The 20383-nt window shown below is 43.5% G+C and overlaps 1 long non-coding RNA gene and 1 pseudogene across 1 annotated transcript in view; one reads left to right on the forward strand and one right to left on the reverse strand.

Annotated features, from left to right (window-relative positions):
- The first annotated feature begins 5141 nt into the window (after nt 1–5141).
- On the forward strand, nt 5142–12820 carry LOC132532833 (glutamate dehydrogenase 1, mitochondrial-like; annotated as a pseudogene).
- Nucleotides 12821–16863: 4043 nt separating this feature from the next.
- LOC132536995 (uncharacterized) overlaps nt 16864–20383 on the reverse strand; it is a 10661-nt gene continuing 7141 nt past the window's right edge. The window contains exons 3-4 of the long non-coding RNA XR_009548507.1: nt 19172–19231; nt 16864–17037 (exon numbers count right to left, since the gene is read on the reverse strand). This is a non-coding gene — a long non-coding RNA (uncharacterized LOC132536995). The remainder of the gene's footprint in view (nt 17038–19171; nt 19232–20383) is intronic.

The raw sequence follows: 20383 nt of genomic DNA on the forward strand, positions 1-20383 counted from the left end.
GTAGCTCACCTGCCATGTCAGGTACACCACCCCAGCTGAGCCCAGCTCCCACCACACTGGACAAAGCTTTAGTGCTGTGATGCCTCTCACTCTGTCACTCTTTTTCGGACTTGCTACCTTTGTTTCTGTCTGAGAAAATCCCTGTCCAGAGTATTGACAACAATTTTAAAAAGTGTATTTAGAACTGAGGAGACAGAAAAAATACTTTCATACTGTGGTCCCTAGTCTAATCCCTATCACCACCATAAGCTGTAGTTGAGTATTGCTCTACTCTCCTTCTCTCTCTATGTATACATATATGTATATGTACATATATATCTGTACCCTTCTCATTATAATAAGTAATAAATAACGTATCTTTAAAAGGATGCTGACATTTAACCAAAAAATGTATGTTTAAAGATTTTGCTTTGAAAAAAGCTAACAATACACATGTACACACACACACACACACACACACACACACACACACACAGCAATCCAGTCTTCTGAAGACGATCATGGTATTTAGAGATAATAGTCTATTCCTCTGTCCTGCAGAGGTGGCCTGAGAGAATGGACTTGGTCCTGCTGACAGGATGTCCTGTGACTTTTTGTATGTGTCCATGAGGAGACCTTTACAGCCTGAAGTTCTGACCTTGGTAGAGGCAAAGGCCATGTGACTTCCTTGAGACAGTCCTGGGTCAGAAGCCCTCTGAGCCTGAATTTTGTGATTTTATTTTGCCACCAGGGTTATTGCTTGGGTTCAGTGCCTGCAGGATGAATCCATCACTCCTGGAAGTCATTTTTTCCTCTCCTTCCTTCCTTCCTTCTTTCTTACTTCCTTTCTCCCTTCCTTCTTCCCTCTCCCCTCTCTCCCTTTCTCTCCCTCTCTATCTTTGATAGGACAGAGAGAAACTGAGAGAAGATATAGTGATAAAGAGAGATACCTGCAGCACTGTCTTACTGCTGGAGAAGCTTCCCCCCCTGCAAATGGGAACAGGAGCCTTGAAGCTGGGTCCTTGCACATGGTAATGTGTTTATTCAACTGTGTGCACCACTATCTGGCCCCTGAGTTTTGTGATCTAAAGCAGAAACTTGTTCACTGTGAGGCTGAGGTGAGTATGACAAGTGGTAGAGCAGTGCTGCAGTGTTTCTCCCCCACCCCCATCTATCTATCTAAAAGAAAGGGAAAAAAAACTGCTAAGAGCAGCAGAGTTGTGCTGGCACCAATCTCCAATGATACCCCTGGTGGCAAAAAAAAATTGGGGGAGGCTAGGTAGGATATAGCTACACCAATAGAGCCCACACTTTACAAAGACTGGAGTGCAAGCCTCCAGTTACTACATAGAAACATCAAGCAAAGGGGGTCGGGCCGTAGCGCAGTGGGTTAAGCACATGTGGCGCAAAGCGCAAGGACCAGCAAGAGGATCCCGGTTCGAGCCCCCGGCTCTCCACCTGCAGGGGAGTCGCTTCACAGGTGGTGAAGCAGGTCTGCAGGTGTCTTTCTCTCCTCCTCTCTGTCTTCCCCTCCTCTCTCCATTGCTCTCTGTCCTATCCAAGAACAACGACATCAACAACAATAACTACAACAACAATAAAAACAAGGGCAACAAAAAGGAAATAAATAAAATAAAATAGTTAAAAAAAAGAAACATCAAGCAAATGAGAAACTTCACGAGCGATTGAGAAGTGCTGTGCTGTCTCTTTTTCTCTCTCTGTTTCTCTCCCTTTCTGTTTCTCATCCTCTGGAAAAATAAAGAATCTACAGGGAGTTGGTGGAATCACACAAAGCCCTGGCATCAAAAAAGAAAAGATAGAAAGATTAGATAGATAGATAGATATATAGATAGATAGATAGGAAAAGGAGGGGAGAGGAGAGGGAAAAGAAAGGAAAGGAAGGAAAAGGGAAGAGGAGTGGAGAGGAGAGGAAAAGAAAGGAAAGGAAAGGAAAGGAAAGGAAAGGAAAGGAAAGGAAAGGAAAAGAAGGGAAGGGAAGGGAAGGGAAGGGAAGGGAAGGGAAGGGAAGGGAAGGGAAGGGAAGGGAAGGGAAGGGAAGGGAAGGGAAAGGAAGGGAAGGGAAGGACAGTGCAGTTCTTATTCTCAGCAAAGCAGCAGAACATGTGTCTGTTTGGGTCCCTGCAATGGCTCTCCATTTCTCTCAGACTACTGGAATCTCCCCTTATCCATAAGGTTATCTTTCAAGACTCCCTATAAGATGCCCAAAACTATAGATAATACAAATATAGTAACTGTATATACTATATTTTTTCCTATATGTACCAATCTGTGGTAAGTTTTAATTTATAAACTAGATACAACAATGCATAAACAAACATAAAACAATAACAATAAAATAGACCATATATAATCATAGTCTATAATAAAGGTTACATAGATGTGGTCTTCTCCACATATCCTTTTTAAAAATATTTATTTATTCCTTTTGCCCTTTTTTATTGTAGTTATTATTGTTGTTGTTACTGATGTCGTTGTTGTTGGACAGGACAGAGAGAAATGGAGAGAGGAGGGGAAGACAAAGAGGAGGAGAGAAAGACAGACACCTGCAGACCTGCTTCACTGCCTGTGAAGCGACTCCCGTACAGGTGGGGATCCAGGGGCTCAAACCGGGATCCTTACGACGGTCCTTGCACTTTGCACCACGTGTGCTTAACTGGCTGCGCTATCGCCCGACTCCCCTAATATCCTTTTTAAAAAAGATTTTATTTATTTATGAGAAATATAGAAAGAGAGAGAGAGAGAACCAGACATCTCTTTGGTACATGTGCTGCTGGGGATTGAACTCAGGACCTCATGCTTGAGAGTCCAATGCTTTATGCACTGTGCAATCTCTCGGACCACCTGAATATCCTTTAAAAAAGCTTTATTTTGTTTTTATTTGTCTGTTTTTTTTTTTTTTGTTTTAGATAGAGACAGAGAGAGAGAGGGAGAGAAGGAGAGAGAGAAGGAAAGAGTGAGAGAGAAAGAGAGAGAAGAGACCACAGCACCCTTTATCTAGCCATGACATCATCTCCCCAGACAATAACTTGGTTCCACCTGCATATCAGAGGTAAGGCTCAGGAAAAAACTAGTATAGTGATGGGCCTTTTTGAATATAACTAAAATAGGCCTATTAGCTATCTTCAAAACGGAAACCCCCAAATCTTCATCTGCAATAGTCTTGCCTTTAGTTTCATGATTAATCAACAATTTGTTTGGCTTTATACGTTAACTCTTTTTTCAGCCACCAGGTTCCAGATGATAAGATGATGCTGACTGGACCTCCCTGGGCAGATGACCCTGCCAATGTGTCCTGGAGCCCTGCCTCCCCAGAGCCTTGCCCCACTTGGAAAAGAGAAAGACAGGCTGGGAGTAATGATCTGCCTGTAATGCCCATGTTCATTGGGGAAGCGATTACAGAAGCCAGACCTTCCACCTTCTGCATCCCCATAATGACCTTGGGTCCATACTCCCAGAGGGATAAAGAATAGGAAAGCTATCAGGAGAGGGGAGGGGATACGGAGTTCTGGTGGTGGGAATTATGTGGAGTTGTACCCCTCTTATCCTATGGTTTTTGTCAGTGCTTCCTTTTTATAAATGAGAGAGAGAGAGAGAGAGAGAGAGAGAACAGCACCAAAGCTGCTATCAGTATGGTGTGGGCCAGGCTCAAACTTGGGTTGCATACATGACAAAGCAGTCCTACTTTCACCAGTCCTACTTACTTATTATGGGAGAGAGAGGAGACAGGAGGAGAGGGGGAATCTGGAACACCACTTGATGTCCATATATGCAGACCTGGGGCATTTGCTCAGATCCTGGCATATAGTAGGTGCTCAACAAATACTGTTTTGTTAGATGAATGGTTGGGCAGGTTAAAACTTGTACCAGCAGGCAGAATGGGTGAAAAACTATTACCCACACACACATAGGCCTTTTAGTTGCACTAGTTACAGTTATCTGGACACTCTTCTGGAAGGGTCCCTGATGCCACAGGTGAACTGCTGGTCTGGGTTTTGCCCGGGTCTCCCTTTGGAAGCTGAACACCTCAGGCCAGCTTCCTGTAGTCTGGGAAGTTTGAAAATTATCTGTGATTTTATAAAACAAACTTCCAGCCTGCCCAATTAATGCTCACAGTTCACTGTTTGCAACTGCACATAAAACTTTACAACAGGAAATCAGAGGAATTTGCTTTAAAGACTTCCCCTAAGGAATGGATTTGGGAAGGAAAAAAAAACCCACTTCTGTGTTCAAGGGAAAAGGTCCTCTTAGCAGAGTTCTGGAACCTCCCCAAGAGATGAGCTCAGGGATGATATAGACTCAGCAGGGGTGGAGACCTGAGATCCCAGCCCTGCTGCTGGGCTGAGCAGTCAGCATTAGGAAAAGAGAGGGGGAGAGGAAGAGAGAGAGAGAGAGAGAGAGAGAAAGAGAGAGAGAGGGAGAGAGAGCTCTGTTTTGGCATATATGGTGCCTGGGATCTTGAACTTGGATTGTCACATATGCAAATCCTGTGTTCCACTGCTGAAATTTTTCCCCCAGTCCTCAAATATGTATATATATGTGTATATGTATATACATACATATATATGTGTGTGTGTGTATTTTTGTTCTTTTAATTTTTTTTCCCTTCAGATAGAGACAGAGAGAAAGAGTGAAAGAAACCACAGTGCCGTAGCGTCGTCCTTCAATGTGGTGGGGGCCAGACTCAAACCTGGGTTTCACACATAGCAAAATATCACACTATCCAAGTAAGCTATTTTGCTGACCTCCTCGGGTATACTTTTTTTTCCCCTAAAGATATATATATATATATATATATCAAATGATTTTTTAAATATTTATTTATTCCTTTTAGTTTCCCTTGTTGTTTTATTCTTGTAGTTATTATTGTTGTCATTGTTGGATAGGACAGAGAGAAACGGAGAGAGGAGGGGAAGACAGAGACGGGGAGAGAAAGACACCTGCAGACCTGCTTCACCGCTTGTGAAGTGACTCCCCTGCAGGTCGGGAGCCAGGGCCTCAAACCGGGATCCTTACGCTGGTCCTTGTGCTTTGTGCCACCTGCGCTACAGCCTGACTACCTCAGTATACTTTTATTGAACAACCTTGCTCTGGAGAGTGTAGGCCAAGGTCAGAATCTGAGGCAGGGGAGAAGTCTAGAGGCCATGGTTTCAATGGTGGCCAGAGGTACTGGCAGTGGAACCAGCACCCAAAGGCACGGTGAGCAGTGGCATGGTTGAGGCACTCTGTGAAGCTGACTGGGTCACCACATTGGAGACAGGCCATTACTTTAGCACCACATGTAGAAGGAGTCTTTGGCATAGGCCCTGTTCTTGCAGCTGGGCTGCAGGAGAGGGGTATGTGAGGATGGGGTCAGAGGCCAGAGTAAGGATCCTCTGGGGAAACTAGCTTCTATTGCACACTGGGGAGGGTAGAAGACAGAGGAGTTTGGGGGGTGGGGTCTGCCTGTGCAAAGTGGAAGTTCACACTTTGGGAGGAAAAGTGAGTGACTCCCAGGTCTTCTTTTTTCCTTTTTAAAACAAGATATATATATATATTTGGTGATTGGAAAATCATGATGCATTTTGGCATATAAAAACACACCCTGAGCTTAGGAGACAGCATAATGGTTATTATGCAAAAGACTTACATGCCTGAGGCTCTGAGGTCACAGGTTCAGTCCCCAGTACCACCATATGCCAAAGTTGATCAGTGCTCTGGGATCTCTCTCTCTCTCTCTGTGTACCTTTCTCTCTGTATCTCTTTCACAAATAAAATATATTAAAAAAACAAAAAAGAAAGATTCTGGGAGCATGTGACAGGTATTATCAAGGGGAAAAAGAAAAATGCAAATTCTTTAAAATAGATAAAAAGAAAGAAAGATAGAGGGAGAGAGAGATAGCACAGCACCAAAGCTTCCTTCAAAGTAGTGGGCACCAGCTCAAACTTATGTCATGGCTATGACAAAGCAAGTGCACTGTCCAAATGCTCTATCTTGGCGGCCCCCTCACACTTTTTTTTTTTCCACGCTAATGCACTTTTATTTTATCAATTAATTTTTAAGTATTTTATTTACTTATTAACACAAGGTATAGAGAGGGGGAGAGAGAGAGAGAGGAAGAAAAAAAAAATGAATAAAAAGACCCAGACCATCACTCAGTTATGCCTCTCATACTTTTAAGTCCAAAGTTCTAGCCACTGCACCACATCTTGGGCAGGCCAGGTGAGATTCTCTCTGATCCTCTAATATTTCCTTCTCTCACTCAGCATCACTTGCTGCTACCTTCTTAGCATTTCTTTCTTTCCTTTTTTTAAAAAAAGAATTATCTATTTTTTCATTAAGTGTGTGTGTGAGTGTGTGTTTGTGTGTGTGTATGTGTGAGAGAGAGAGAGAGAGAGACAGAGACAAAGACAGAGACAGAGAGAAGGACAAAGGGGAGGGATAGAGGACCAGGGTCCTCAGGCACTCAGCTCTGGCAGAAGGTGGTGCTAAGTTCATGTGTGAGGCTCTGAAGTTTCAGGTTCAATCCCCTCCACCACCCCCATAAGCCAGAGCCGTGTAATGCTCTGGAAAAAAAAAATTAAAAGTCGTGATGGGGTTGAAGCTGTGCTTTCTAGGGCCTCAGGCATGCAAATTGGTGCTATAACAGGCTGAGCTATCTCTCCAGCACTTTAAAATATTTCTTTTTTGAATAATTAATTAATTTTTATTTATTATTATTTTTTATTGCCACCATGGTTATCACTAGGGCTTGGTGCTGGCACTACAAATCCACCACTCTCGGTGGCCAATTTTCCTTTTTTTCCTTTTCCTATTTGATAGGACAGACAGAATTGAGAGGGGAGGGGAGTCAGTCTGTAACACATCGGGTTAAGCGCAGGTGGTGCAAAGCACAAGCGGTGAAGCAGGTCTGTTGGTGTCTATCTTCTCTCTCCCTCTCTGTCTTCCCCTCCTCTCTCCATTTCTCTCTGTCCTATCCAACAATGACGACAACAATAATAACTACAACAATATAACAACAAGGTCAACAAAAGGGAATAAATTAATAAATAAATATTTAAAAGAATGGAGAGGGGAGGGGACATAGGGAGAGAAAAATATAGACCTGTGGACCTGCTTGAAGTTCATGAAGCGTCCCCCCTGCAGGTGGGGAGCGGGGACTTGAACCCAGGTCCTTGCACATGGTAATATGTGCACTTAACTAGGTGTACCACCACTTGGCTTCTTAATTTATTTATTAACTTGGTGAGAGAACAAGCTCACATGAGAGAGAATCACTCTGGCACATGCAATACCATGGATCCAGCTTATGCCTGTAAGCCTAGTGCTGTATTCACTGTGCTACCTCCTAGACCGCTTCATAGATTTCTTACATGGTGATCAAGTGACCTGGGATCCCTCTTGAGGCCATAGACTACATGCAGTGGTGTTTGTTGAATGAACAACCACCTCCCCCAATATGCTCATTCTTGTCCCAACTCCACATCTTCCCCTCTGTCATACTTGGGTCTGTAGGTCTGGGGAAGAGGGGCACAACCCTGGCACAATACTCCCTGCAGAATGCGCTGATGTCAGAGGTAGCTAGACTTACACTCCACACTCACTGCCACCTCAGGTAACAATCCTCTTGAACCAGATGCCCAGACCTCATCCCCATTCAAGAGGTGTACCTGGGGACCAGGTCGTGACCTGGTTGAGTGCACATGTTACAGTGTGCAAGAACCCAGGTTCAAGCCTCCATTCTCCACCTGTAGGGGAAAGCTTTGCGAGTGGTGAAGCAGTGCTGCAGGTGTCTCTTTGTTTCTCTCCCTCTCTATCACCCCTTCCCTCTCAATTTCTGGCTGTCTCTATCCAATAAACAAATAAAGATAATTTTTTTTTAAAAAAAAGAGGTGTACCTGCAGACTTGGAGAACTTTTTTTTAAAAGATTTTATTTATTTATGAATGAGAAAGGAGACAGAGAGAGAGAGAGAGAGAGAACCAGGCATCACTCTGGTACATATACTGCCAGGGACTGAACTTGGGACTTCATGCTTGAGAGTCTAGTGCTTTATCCTCCTGGGCCACTTAAAGAACTTCTAAACTCCTTCCAGGGTCACCAGGGACCAAGCTGGGACTTGGACCCACATCTGTCTGACTCCACAGCTGAAGCCTTTAACCTTCACACTGCCTGTTCAGTTTTCCTCAAGCAATAAGATGCTGGAAGAGGAAAGACAGTTCCTTCCTGGTCTCCTGACAAGTCTCTGCCTCCACATGTTGGGTCCTTGAGTGACTGGGCTTCACCTAAGGTTTCCTGAGGCTTAGAAGCACAAACTCAGATCACATCTTCCCATGAAAGCAGGAGAGGTTGTTGTCAACCCAAAGAAAGCACTTTTTGACTACAGGCAGGTTAGCTGCAGAATCTGCCATCCCTGAGCTCTGAGGTCTCCTGAGCCCAGAGCCTGAAGCTTTCAGCTCCTGGGACCCACCTTGGAAAGAGTGAAGCCAGCCAGCCTCCTAGGACCCTTGTTCCTGTGCTCCCCAGAACCACAGGTGCCCAGGAACCCCAGAGCACCACTGAGGGAGAAAGAAAGATAGAACACTGGAAAACTTTTTCTAAGCAACTTTCCAGTGGCCTGAGGCTTTCTCTGAGGACGTTGGCTGCTGCTTCTCTGGGCTCTGTCTCCCATGGGTGCAGGCCCTAGGGAAGGGGCTGTGGTTGATTGGAGCCTAGCAACTCCCAGGTGAGGCTCCTGCCCCTCAGATCTGCTTCCCAGAAGGGCCCTTGACCTCCCAGCCTCTCTTTCCAGAACTTTCCCCCAGGGACCTGTCCCCTCCTGGCCGGGGCCCAGGTTGCTGAGCAGAGCCACTGAAGACCCCGGGGACTAAAAGAAAGCTGGAGAAAGCCCCCAGGACCCTGGGCTCCCAGGACCTGGTTGCCAGGTCCTCCCACTCCAGGAGGGTGAGGCCTCCCCAGGGGCCGAGAAAGGTCTGGGTGGAAAATGAAGTATCCAAATCGTTAAAGACAGCACATATTGCTGCCAGAACCAGCTCACAGATGCCTCCTAAACTTTCATGTGCTTGTCTAGATTTCCCATTATAGGAGAGACTTCTGTCCCTCAGGGACATGGGTGTGAAGAAGCAGCTCTCACCTCAGCTATGTTCACCTCCTCTCCGTTGTCACACCACATGGAGCTTAACCACTTGGTTATTCCATCAGGAGGTCTACTGAGCATCCACTCCGAGCCAGGCCTGGCAGACTGGGTGCTGAGAGAAGAAAGTCCCGGGGGGGGGGGGGGGGGAGGCAGGCAGGAAACAGAAAAATGACAGAAAACAAGTTGTCTTCCAAAGTACCCAACCTGTCTCTGAGACTTTGTGCGAACTATAGTGACTAATTAAAAAAATTTTTTAAATTTTCCCTCTTGTTGCCCTTGTTGTCTTTTTATTGTTGTTGTTATTATTATTGTTGTTATTGATGTCATCATTGTTGGATAGGACAGAGAGAAATGGAGGAGGGGAAGACAGAGAGAGGGAGAGAAAGATAGACACATGCAGACCTGCTTCACCACTTGTGAAGCGACTCCCCTGCAGGTGGGGAGCCGGAGGCTCCAACTGGGATCCTTCTGCCGGTCCTTGTGCGCTTAACCCGCTGCACTACCGCCTGACTCCTGACTAATTTTTTTTGAGGGGGTGGGGGTGGGAGCACAGAACTTGGTGGTAGGCTAAGCCTTCATTTTTCCAGAAGTTCTGGAGAAATCAGAATAGTAAGAGTACTTTTTTTTTTTTTTTTTGTCATTGCTGTCCCTTCACTACTCTGGGTCAATTTTTTTTCAGAGAGAGAGAGAGAGTCCAGAGCACCAAAGCTCTCCCCAGAGCAATAGGGGCTGGGCTTGCACTAGGGACAGACACTTGGCAAAGCAGGTGTATTATCCAGGTGAGCTATTCCTGCTAGCCCTGTAACTCCAGGCTTCCCCACAGACAATGCTGGGTGGCAATGTGGAAAAGCCAAAGGATACGGAAAATATTCCACTGTGTATACATACCACCAGTTTCTTAACCAGTTATCTGTTGTTGAGCATCTGGGTAGCAACTGGAAGAGGGAGAGAGGGGAGAGGGGAAAAAGGGAGAGGGGGAGAGGTAAAGAGAGGGAGAGGGCAGTGCACCATTCAACTCTAGGTAACCAACCTGGGCTTCCATGCATGAAAGCCCTGTGTTCTACCACCTAACCCATTTGAACCATTTTTTTTTTTCGCGACTCCAGGGTTATTGCTGGGGCTTGGTGCCTGCACTATGAATCCACTGCTCCTGGAGGCCATTTTTATCCTTTTGTTGCCCTTGTTGTCTGTCATTGTTGTGGTTATTATTGTTGTTGTAATTGTTGTCATTATTTTGAACCATTTTTATATAGCATCCTGGAATGGATTCAGGGTCTCTATCATGCAGGATACCTCTGCTGAGTGGCCTCCCCAGGCCATTTTTTTTCATTCTTTAAGTGTGTGAGTGGGGTGGAGGAGAGAAGAAATGCCACAGAATGGAGCTCTCCCAAGACCATTTGTGGTGCTCCCTTGTGGAAGGCTCACGTTCTACTGTCTAAGCAGTCTCCTAGCCCATAGACAGTTTTTTAAATTATTTATTATTTTATTTATAAAATGGACATATTGACAAGACCATAGGATAAGAGGGGTATAATTCTACACAATTCCCACCACCAGAACTCCCTATCCCATCAACACCCTCTCTTGAAAGCTTTCCTTTTTTTTTTTTATCCCTCTAGGAGTATGGATCCAGGATCATTATGGGGTGCAGAAGGTGGAAGGTCTGGCTTCTGTAATTGCTTCTATGCTGAACATGGGCATTGACAGGTCGATCCAAACTCCTATCCTGTCTCTCTCTTTCCCTAGTAGGACAGGGATCTAGGGAGGTGGGACTCCAGGACACCTTGCTGGGGTCATCTGCCCAGGGAAGTCAGGTTGGCATCATGGTATCATCTGGAACAGGGTGGCTAAAAAAGAGTTAAGATATAAAGTAGAACAAATTGTTGACTAATCATGAACCTCAAGGCTGGAATATTGCAGATGAAGATTTGAAATCTCTATTTTGGAAAGACCTAGTAGCTCTTTAGGTATATTCCAAAGGGTCCATGACTTTCCTAGTTTTATCCTGAGCCTCTAGCATGCACGTGGACCCAAGTTATTGTCTGGGGAGATGGTGTCATAGTTGGAAAAAGAACTAGAAAGCTGAGTCATGGAAGAGTAGCTCCAAAATATGGGGAAAGTATATAAATATTCTGCAGACTATTGTGTATTTTTGCTTTCAGGTATATATTTTTCCCTAGTTTATGGATACATCTGAACATATGCTCTGTCTCATGGGACCTGGTCTATATCTGGGTTTTGGGACTTTGTTAGGAAGTGAACCTCCTGGAATGGAATTTGAGAATACTATGAAAGGAAAGGTCTCACCTGAGTAATGAGAGTGAAGGGTTGACATTCCATGCCTGACATCTCTGGACACAGTCTGAAGTGAAGCATGCTGAGGTGGTACTCATTGCATTGATTAGGTTGGGATCAGCGGATGCAATATTATTTGGTATGAATTGAAAGAAGCATGAAGGAAAGTGAGCCCCACCCTAGAGGTTCCAGGACCGGGGGAAATAATAGGCTCTATGGTGGAAATGTGAGGTTCCTGCTGTCTTAGGGTTCAAGAAGACAATAGATAGTTATTGTTACAATCACATTATTTGGTAATTGGGTTAACTTTGAAAAATCCCTTTGTTAGGATTTGCTGTATAATACCCAACATCACCATAATTTATGTCCTTTGACATTATTTGTATATAGCTGTGCCACCGGTTGCTTCTGTTCTCCCTGGTCTAGGCTTTTGAGAGACTCAACATATCTAAGACTCAGCCTATGTATTAAAAAGACTCAGTCTGTGCTTTAAAAAGTTTGAGACATTCAATCAATTTTCCCCCTCTCATATTAATTAAATAGTGATTTATATGACTACAAATTGATAGGAGTGTATATAAAGACCATTCCCACCACCAAGAGACTGTGTCCCATCCACCCCTTCCCTCCCCACCACCCCATGAAGCTGAACATCCACCCTCACCCTCAACCCAGGGTTTTTACTTTGGTGCCTTACTCCAAGAATTTTTTATTTTTAAGGTATTCATTACAGCACTACTGTGAGTGTAGGTGAAGTAAAAGTGTTGGCTTCTCTGAAGACACATAAGTGTGCAGTGGTTGATGTGCCATCTGGAGGTGCCAAAGATGGTGTTAAGATCAATCCCAAGAACTATGCTGACAAAAATGGAAAAGATCACAAGAAGGTTTATCATGGAGATGGCAAAGAATGGCTTTATTGGCCCTGACATTGAGGTGCCTGCCCCATATATGAGCACAGATGAGCGGGAGATGTCCTGTATTACTGACACCTCTGCTAGCACTATAGGGCATCATTATATTAATGCTCATGCCTGTGTTACGAGAAAGCCTATTAGCCAGGGTGGATCCATGAACAGATCTCTGCTACTGGCCAAAGAGTTTTCCATGAGATTGAAAATTTCATCAATGAAGCTTTGTACATGAGCATTTTAGGACTGACACCAGGATTTGGAGACAAAACTTTTGCTCTTCAGGGATTTGGTAATATGGGCCTTCATTCCAGTGAAACTAGAAGGCTTCAAATCACAACATGGACTAATCCTTGGCTTCCCCAAGGCAAAGCCCTATGAAGGGAGCATCTTGGAGGCTGACTATGACATACTGATTCCTGCTGCCAGTGAGAAGCAGTTGACCAAGTCTAATGTGTCCAACCAATGTGTCAAAGCCAAGGTTATTGCTGAAGGTACCAATGGATACATATACATATACATATACATATACATATACATATACATATACATATACATATACATATACATATACATATACATATACATATACATATACATATACATATACATATACATATACATATATTAGAGAGAGAGAGGCCAAACACTGTTAAACTCTGGCTTATGGTAGTTCTGGCAATTGAACCTGGGAGCTCAGAACCTCAGGCATGAGAGTTTGTTGAATTACCATTGTGCTGTGTCCCCAGCCCAGCCATATTTAGGTGTGCAGTTCATGTGCCTAAGTTGTAACACCATTACCATCATTCACCTCTAGAACTTTTCTATCATTCTGAAATGAAAATGTCCTCACTAAGCACTAACTCTCCAACCCTGACCCCCTTCAATTCTGGGTAAACCCCTTTCAATTCTATCTAGGAATTTGTCTACTCAAGCAACTTCATCTAAATGGCATCATGCAATATTTATCCTTCAAAGTCTGGCTTCTTTCACTTACTTTAATAGTTTCAAGGTATATCTGAATTGCAACATGATTCAGAGTTGCTTTTACTTTACGACTGACTAAAATTCCATAGTATGAATATACCATCTCATTTCTGTTGTTGGTGTTGTAATATTTCTCTCTTTATTGATAAGACAGAGAGAAACTGAGAAGGAAGAGTGAGATAGAGAGACACCTGCAGCATTGCTTCACCACTTGTGAAACTTTCCCCCTGCAGGTGGGAAAACTTTCCCCCTGCAGGAGGAAGCTTGAATTCAGGTCCTTGGATATAGTGAAGTGTGAACTGAACTGGGTATGCTCAGCCCCTCTTGTAGTTTTCATTTGTTTGTTTTTGTTTTGTAATTGTCACCAGGATTATTGCTGGAGGTCTGTGCCAGGATTATGAATCCATCACTTCATCTGGCCAATTTTTTTTTTCTTTTGCCACCAGGGTTATTGCTGGGGCTTGGTGCCTGCTGCCTGCAATACAAGTTCATGACTCCTGGTGGCTACTTTTTCTATTTTTTCTTTCTATTTTATTTGATAGGACAGAGAGAAATTGAGAGGGGATGGAAGGTAGAGAGGGAGAGAGAAAGATAGACACCTGCAGACCTGCTTCACCACTCATGAAGCATCCCCTGCAGGTGGGGAGCAGGGGCTCAAACCCGGGTCCTTGTGCATGACATGTGCACTTAAGCAAGTGCACTGTCACCGAGCCCCCATTTTTTTCCTTAAATTTTTTTTCCTTCTTTCAATTTTATTTGATAGGACAGGAAGAAATTGAGAGTGGAGGAGAAGACAGAGAGGGAGAAAGACACATTCAGACCTGCTTTACTGTTCATGAAGTACTCCCCCTGCAGGTGAGGAGTAAGGGCTCAAACTGGGTCCTTGCACATGGTAATGTGTACACACAACCAGGTGTGCCCCCTCCAAGCCTCCTACCCTGTTATATTTTTTTCAATAATTTATTTATTTTCCCTTTTATTGCCCTTGTTCTTTATTGTTGTTGTAGTTATTATTGTTGTTGTTTATTGATGTTGTCATTGCTAGATAGGACAGAGAGAAATGGAGAGAGGAGGGGAAGACAGAGAGGGGAGAGAAAGATAGATACCAGCAGACCTGCTTCACCGCTTGTGAAGCAACTCCTCTGCAGGTGGGGAGCCAGGGGCTTGAACCGGGATCCTTAGGCTGGTCCTTGAGCTAGTCCTTGCGCTTCGCGCCATGTGCGCTTAACCCGCTGCTCTACCGCCCGACTCCCTCGTTGTAATTTTAATGTTAATAATTTGACAGTAATTTACAAAACTATAGGATTTCAGGAGTGTCATTTCACACCTATATGTATGTATATGTGAATCACAACTTTACAGAACCAAAATTCTGTGCATCCTCCCTCTATTAACCAGAATTCTCACAAGGCTAAAAACTAGTTTGGTTACTTTTTTATTTCTTTAAAATTCATTTACTTGAGTTATCTATGTTTCAGATAAGCAAAACCATCTGGTAGTTGTCTTTCATGTCTTACTTCACTAAGCATAATCATCTCCAATTCCACCCATTTGTCCCAAAGGATACAGTACCATAGTTGTAACTGCAGAGTAGTACTTAAATTGAATGTATACTCCAAAACTTCCTTATCCGGCCATCTGTTGATGGGCATTTAGGTTGCTTCTATATTTTGGCTATTGTGAATAGTGTGGTTATGAACAATATAGGGAGTATATGCCCTTTTGAATTACTTTTTTCCTTTTCCACTTAATTATGCCTTTTTTTTTCCCGTATGAGACAGACAAAGTTGAGAGAGAGTGAGAAAGCAGAGTCCACTGTAGTCCATGTGGTATGTGGGATTGAACCAGGAGCCTCAGTCCTGGGTATCTTGTGCTCTGCCAGTTGAGCTATTGCTCCACTTACAAATGAGTCTTCTCTTGCTCTTTGGGTGCATGCCTAAGAGTGGTACTGCTAGATCATATAGGTTATCCCGTTTTTATTTGTTTAAGGACTCTACGTTCAGTTTTCCAAAGGGGCTGCACCAGTTTACACTCCCACAAAGTAACAGAATTTCTTTTCCTCCACATTCTCATCAACACTTGTTATTTCCTGTTTTGCTGATGCAAATCATTCTTACAGGTGTGAAGTGATATCTTTTTGTGGCTGAAATTTTCATTTCTCTCTCTCTCTCTCCTTTTTTTTTTTTTTAAATTTTTATTTCTCTACTGATATTTGAAGTAGAGCTTTTTTTTTTTTTTCATATGTCTGAGTCATCCCTGTGTCTTCTTTAAAGAACTGTCTGTTGAGATCTTTTGCCCACTTCTTTATGGAACTTTTTTGTTGTTTGCTTTTTGTTCTATGTATGATTTCTCCAAATATGTTAAATATCAATTCCTTGTCAGATATTTGGTGTGCAAATATATTTTCCCAATTGCTAGGTTACCTTTTTCTTTTTCAGATTTTATTTATGTTATTAATGAGAAAGACAGGAGAGAGAGAAAGAGCCAGACATCACTCTGGTACATGTGCTGCCAGAGATTGAACTCAGGACCTCATGCTTGAGAGTCTAGTTCCTTTGCTACTGTGTCACCTCTCAGACCACACGTTACTTTAAAAAAAAAAAAAGCTTTTTGGACATTTCTTTTGAAGTGTAGAAGTTTTTTTAGTCAGATATAGCACCATTTGTTTATTCTTTCTTTGGTTTCATTTGCCAATGGAGTTGAGTTTCCAAATATGATTCTGATGCTGGTAAGTGGCTTAACGTAGAATGGCAGATTTTCATGTCTGAGAATCTGATTGAGTCCCCAGCACCACATATACTGGAGCGGTGCTCTGACTCACTTCACTCAATCTCCTCTCTGCTTCCTATGAAACTTTTCCCTATATAATAAATAAAACTATTTTAAAAATAAATACATCTTTGATATTAATTAGGTCCTAGAGTGTATAACCTATGTTTTCTTCTTTGTATTTAGTAGTTCCAGGTCTGATATCTAAGTCTTTAATCCTTTCTGAGCTAATTTTCATGGTGTTAAGTGAGGTCTGGGTTCACATATGTCTGTCCAGTTTTCTCAACACCATTTGTTGAAGAGGTTTTCTTTTCCCTTGATTAAGTGGGTCTGACTCCTTTTCATTTATTATTTATCTTTATGTGTGGATTTGTTTCTGTTCTTGTTCCAATGCCACATTATTTTAAAATATATATTTATTTTATTTAGTACATATGAGGGAGAGAAATTTTCATGAGAAAGAGAAAAGAAGAAAGAGGGAAGCTAGCGCCCCATTCTGGCACATACATTGCTGAGGATAGAACCAGGAAGCTTCGGCATGATGTCATACCATTTGAAGTATTTCTCCAGCCCACATATCACACTAACTTTTTTGTTGTTGTTGTTTTCTTTCTTTCTTTTTAAATTTTTTATTTCTAAAAAGGAAACATTGACGAAACCATAAGATAAAAGGGGTACAACTTTGCTCAATTCCCACCACCAGAGCTCTGTATCTTATCCCCTCCCCTGATAGCTTTCCTATTCTTTATCCCTTTGGGAGTATGGACCCAAGGTCATTGTGGGATGCAGAAGGTGGAAGGTCTGGCTTTTGTAATTGCTTCCCTGCTGAACATGGGCATTGACTGGTCAATCCATACTCCCAGCCTGCCTTTCTCTTTCTCTAGTAGGGAAGGGCTCTGGGGAAGTGGAGATCCAGGACAGATTGGTGGGGTTGTCTGTCCAGGGAAGTCTGGGTGCATCTGGAAGCTGGTGGTTGAATAGAGAGTTAACATGCAAAGCCAAACAAATTGTTGAACAATCATGGACCTAAAGGCTGGAATAGTGGAGATGAAGAGTCAGGGGGCCTTCCATTTTGTAGATAGCTAGTAGGCATAGTTTAGTTATATTCCAAAGGGCCTATAGCTATACTAGTGTTTGTTTGTTTGTTTTTTGCCTGAGTCTGAAATCTGATATGCAGGTAGATCCTAATTATTGTCTGGGGAGGTGATGTCATGGCTGGAAAAAGGACCAGAAAACTGGATCAGGGGAGAGAGTAGCTCCCTAATATGGGAAAGGAGTATCAATATTGTTGAGTATAAACCCCATCGATTTGATGTGATCTGGGGCCCATATTCAGCTTAGGAGCCCATGCCTCTGCATCCCTGTAGATCTGAGCTCTGTGGTCATGAGTAGGAACATTCCATGATGTCCCAATATCGACCCATCTTCCTCAGGTGTAGCATAGAGTATATTGTCCATCCTCCCTTCGAAGGATGGAACATTCTCTATTACTGCTGATCCAAGTTGAGGGCAAGGTCCTATGGGTGCCCACAAAGGGGTCTATTTTGTTGTTCTATCACACTATTTTTAAATGCTGTTGATTTATAGTATGATTTGAAGTTGGGAGCATGATATCTCTTTATTTTTCTTTCCTTTTAGAATTACTTTGGCTATTTGTGATGTTTTTTGATTTCACACAAATATTAGGACTCCCCCCCAATTTCCTTGAAGAAAACTATGAACATTTTGATAAGGATTGCAGTGGCTACTTAGATTGCTTTAGGTAGGATGATCATTTTAACAATACTTATTCTTCCAATACATGAACGTGAGATATCTTTCCTTTTTTGTGTGTCTCTATTTCTTTTAACAATGTCTGAGAGGCTTCTCACTTCCTAAACTATCCTCCTAAGCAGTAGGACCCATGCAATATGAGTTGAATGGTAAACTTTGTGCTGAATTCCGATGGAAATAAAAATATAACTGGCAAAAGGAGAGAATAAAAGTGTGTAAATGCCCCCCTCCCCCAGTAAAAAAGGCTATCTGCCACTAGAGGTCCATGTGTCTCTTGGGGGCAACTCTGTTACATATATAAGACAAAAACCAAACCTTACTAGTAGTGGCTTGTAGGTGCTCAAAATTGTTTGCTAACTGAGGTTGGTTGGTGACTCACCTGGTAGACTGCACACATTATTGTGCACTAAGACTAGGTTCAAGCCCCTAAAGGCCACCTGGTGAAGGGGCGGAGTTGGGGTGGGGGAAGCTTCATGAGCAGTGGAAAAACCATATACATATATGGTTTTTCCTGTGATATTTAATTACACCAGAGCACTGCTCAGCTCTGTCTTCTTGTGTGCTGTGAACCTGGGACCTTTGAGGCCTCGGCATGAAAGTCTTTTGGCATAATTGTTATATTATCTCCCTGGCCCTGCTGATTGTTTTTGCTCTGGGGTCTCAGTGTCTCCTTTCACTATGAGTAGTCAAAGCAGTACCTCTTCAACACCTTGGCACAATCCAGGAATTCCCATCCCCACCAGCTTGCACTAGGACTTGGATTTGGCCTGTCCCAGTCACATCAGGCCACCACAGCCCACAGTAGCCTGGCCTCCAGCTGCAGGCACTTGAGTTCCTTGGGAACCCATGCTGCCACCAACACACAAACTGGGCATGCCAGAGAAGTAACGGCCCCTGAAAAGGGCCCTCATTCAGTGATTGTCAGAGCTGGCAGGCAAACACCCAGGCTCCCCCGGGATTTCTATGGTCCAGACTATGATGTAGGGAATGTTCCACACTGGTTCCCCTGCATACCTGAAGCTAGCAGCTCTCAGTGGTCACGCCTTGCTCACACACCCCACTCTGGCTGTTCTACTCACCCCCAGAACGCCCTCTTTCTGGAAACCACCTTCTGAAAATACAACTTTGGCTGCAAGCTTATCTCAGCCTTTGCATTTGGGGGAACACAAACTAAGATGCTGGAAGCCATATGATTTCAGCTAATTTTCCATGTGGCAGAAGCCTATGTTTTCTTTTTAATTGGTCTCCATACAGCAGTTGGGGTGAGGGTCAGGGGTTGAGGGGAGGGGAGTGGCATCGGGTGAGGAGAGGACCAGAGACTACTCACTTCTCAGAAGTTCCCAGCCAGTCTCGGTTCCACAGGGGTTGCCCCAATTGGCTGGAGCTTCTAGAAGAAATGGAAACATTGTAATTAACATATGAAATCCTTACTTCTGATGTTATTAAATCTGTTATGCTTATAGAGCGGCAGAATATATTGAAAAGGCAAATTAAATTGTTATGTGTTAATAAGCTTGGATTAAATTGAGTTTTGAGAAGCGGGGGAAGCAGAGCTGGTCCCCCATGGACGCAGCGAGGGCTGCTGAAGGAGCCTTCTGCTCTCCTTAAAGATGCCGCCACAGAAATCACTTAGGACACCACAGGATCTGAAGGGGGACCCCCACATCTGAAAGGATGGACTTGTGAGTGGGATTGCATAGAGTGGATGCTAAGAGGTGGGTTTTTCTACACATTGGTCCCCTGATGGGAGCCTGGAGAAAGGAAGGGGGAAGTTAAGAAAGCTCTTGAAAGGACACAGGAAATAACCACTCACTTTCTGCTAGCAGAGTTCCAGGAGGTGGAGTGAGAAACACACTTGTGCCTTTGTCCTGTGCTTTCCATTCTCTTCTGCTCCCTATCCCTCCTACCTCTCTGTTGGCTTCTCTTGAGATGCACCCTTCCACCATGGGCTCCCCCTGAACCCCATCTGAGCCCTCTACTCAGTTTTGCTCTCCAGATTCTCTTCTTGGATGACCTATTCCACTCCTGACATTTCTTCTTTCACTTTATTCCTCTGAGATGATTCCAGATCTTTCTCCCCATCCAGATCTTCCCCATGAAGCTTGAAGCCCAGTGCTAATGGGCCACCTCTCTCAAGTTCTCCCAAGCTCAATATCAACCAATTGGAGACAACACTCTTCTCCAAGGACAGTCCCCTCCCTTGTGTCTCAGCCATCCTTGTATCTAAGTGGATATTAAGATTCCACCTCATAGTTGTGAGAATGGCCTACATCAATAGGAGCTAGCAAGTTGGTGAGAATGTGGAGAAAAAAAAGATTCTTGTCACACTCTTGGTAGGAATGAAAACTGGTGCAGACCTTGTGGAAAACAGTACACAGTGTTCTTCAATACACATAAATAGAAGTACCTTATGATCCAGCAATACTGCTCCTAGACATACATCCAAAGGACATGAAAACACTGATTCAAAAGGATATATGCACCCTTATGATCACAACTGTTTTATTCATAATAGATAAGGAATACTCATCAAGGGGAG

This window comes from Erinaceus europaeus, chromosome 2, assembly GCF_950295315.1.
Source record: "Erinaceus europaeus chromosome 2, mEriEur2.1, whole genome shotgun sequence".
Classification (NCBI taxonomy): Eukaryota; Metazoa; Chordata; class Mammalia; order Eulipotyphla; family Erinaceidae; genus Erinaceus; species Erinaceus europaeus.